This window comes from Cyprinodon variegatus, unplaced genomic scaffold (genome assembly GCF_000732505.1).
Source record: "Cyprinodon variegatus isolate N-32 unplaced genomic scaffold, C_variegatus-1.0 Scaffold623, whole genome shotgun sequence".
NCBI lineage: Eukaryota > Metazoa > Chordata > Actinopteri > Cyprinodontiformes > Cyprinodontidae > Cyprinodon > Cyprinodon variegatus.
In genome coordinates this window covers 454409-457051 of record NW_015151076.1, presented here as the reverse complement: position 1 = coordinate 457051, position 2643 = coordinate 454409, and the positions used below count along the sequence as shown (strand labels likewise).

The window sequence follows — 2643 nt, the reverse complement described above, 5'->3', positions numbered from 1 at the left end:
AAACACCCTGTAGTTGTTACAGACAACACTGCAAATATGGTTTGTGTATTGAAGACAATGCAGCTCATGCATGTCTGCTGTGTCACGTCTGCTCGCTCGAGTGAGGCTTCACTTTTTCACTTTTCACAAACAAGTTTGCGCTTTTAAGACAGTTTTGTTCACATCTCATGTTTAAACTGTCTTATTTACATGTTTGCACTTTGTGTTTAATGTGACAGGAAAAAAAAAATACATGAGTATTTTGAAACACAGTTGAACAACTTTCATTATTGTAAAAACAGATCGAATCGAAATTAATCGATTTAGAACTGTATGAATCAAAATCGAATCGATTCAGGACTTTGGCGAAAATACCCAGCCCTAGGATCGAAATACCTTAGGTCATGTTGCCTTGTGTTGTCCTTTGAAATGAGTGTTGCAACGAGACAATGGGCTTCATGCAACAACATTGTAATTTTCTCTGGCTTTTTCTCCTACCGTGTACTTTTACGAACGCGCCGCATCAGATTCCGCAAATGTTCTTAAATGATCCTGGTAAACCTGATTCTGTCCACCTTTGCGTAAGTGAGTGGGCATTCATGAGAAATGCAAATCTGCAGAATTACCGCCCCATTGATTCCATATGAGGCTACGACTTCCAGCGCTTGTTTATTCACAAAATGGCTTGAAGATAAAGAAGAAAGACTTTAAAGGTTCGTGGATCGATGATCTGCTGACTGGTACCTGAGCGCAAGAACTAAAGGACCAGTAAAAGCTTAGCTGGGGGAAATGAATCTAAAGAGCTGTAAATGGTGTGGTTCCACCATTACAGAAGTTAAAATAAAAAATGAAAATAGTAAAATGTATTGATCACAAAACAGGGAAAACTACTGATGGAGGAAAGAGGTGCAACATATGATGTACCGTAAATGCTTAAAATTCAGTTTTTAATTCACGACACGTCCTGTCAAGGCACTTTACTGTTCACTAGATCATACAGTAAATTAAAATGTTTCTATCTAGGGAAAACCAGCATTTGCATCGACTCATTGACTTGAATGCAATTCCTCACATTAAGCATGCTTGTGGAGACAGTGGAGAGGGAAAAACTCTCAACAGGAAGAAACCTCCAGCAGAACCTGCCTTCCTTCATCGCACTCCCCATCTCTGTCATTTAAACATAAAATGGCAAATCTCTAATTTGAGTTCAGACAGAGCCAAACCTTCCACATCTAGTGTAATAACAAAGGTTTTTTTTATATTATATTAGACCTCAGGTGTGAGTATTGGCATGGGTGTTGTGATATAATACATGTCACGATACTTGGGTCCCGATACGATATCACTATATTGCAATCTCACCATACGTGTATTAAAAAAGGAACCTCTGTAAATTTTCATCAGATGATATTGAACTGGGCACACACATCGTTCAACCTGATATAATAAATCTATACACATATTTTGTTTTCAAACTCCACTGAAGTTTATTTCACACTTCAGGTTGCAACAAAACAAACACCATCTTGACAGTGGAACACTTTTGTGTAACTGTATTTTCTTCATAGTTCTATACTGTAGATTAGAAAAGGATTCTTTGTTGTCTGTTATTTTAAACATATTTCTTTTTTTTTATTTGTAACAATATTTAACCTTGCTATAATTTATACATTAAAAAAGCCTCTGTGCAAAATGGAGTGAAAACATTTAACAGCTCCCTGAGAGTTTTTTTCTTTGTACTTTAATCCTCCCATCTTTTCAGTGGCTGTAGTGAGCCTGCTTTTTGCTGTAGATCTTCTCAAATCTGGGTTGCAGTGTCACAACTGTCCATGCTCAGTCAAGCAAGCGCTGTTTTTTTTTTTCTTCATTCATGCTTCCCGCGCCCCCCCTGCAATGGCACTGTGCCCTAGGGGGCGCGCCCCACACTTTGGGAGCCACTGGTCTATGCCGTGCTGCAATGTTGAAATCAGAAAAAGATGTAGAAATGTCTGAAAGTTAGGACACAGGCGAGAGCGTATCGGGAGATGGAGACCTCATCCTTGGCCCTATCTCAAAGAATTTTCCGAAATAGTCGAAAAATGTATATTTGAATTCATATAGTGGCGTCTGGCTGTTTTTATTTTTGTTTTTTTACAGGTTACTTTATACTTTAAGTAGTTTTTGGAGCACATACTTTTCACTTTTACTTGAGCAAAGAGGTCAAGTTGATACTTCAAACTTTTACCAGAGTGTTTTTAAACTGCAGTATCTATACTTCTACTCAAGTAACAAATGTGTGAACTTTTCACACCACTCTTGGTATCCATGTTGGTTGGGGTTTGAGTCAGTCCATGTCTTCCACTGTGACTGCCTCAACTAGATATGGTGCTGCGTCGCACAGCAAAATGGTTCAATATTATCTGTCTGTGAAGCTACAAATTTTGTCCTCAGTTTTAGGTAAAAATGTTTAGCTTTATAAAAAAAAATTAAATAATACTAGGAACTAAAAGATGGATATGCAGCCAAAAATCATGTTGCCAAAACATTTTTTTTTTCCCCCCACACCCCTATTAGACCTGGTAGATTCATGCAGTAGAGATATCATTTCCAGCAACCCCAAACTGCTTCCCTATCCAACCAACATTTTCCCATTCGAAACGCTCCACTCAGGGGGGATGTTAACTG

At 38.3% G+C, this 2643-nt stretch overlaps 1 protein-coding gene across 1 annotated transcript in view; it reads right to left on the bottom strand.

The window, feature by feature from the left end:
* Window positions 1–2643, bottom strand: part of LOC107096426 (probable histone deacetylase 1-B) — a 17019-nt gene that overhangs the window by 1806 nt on the left and 12570 nt on the right. The window lies entirely within an intron of this gene.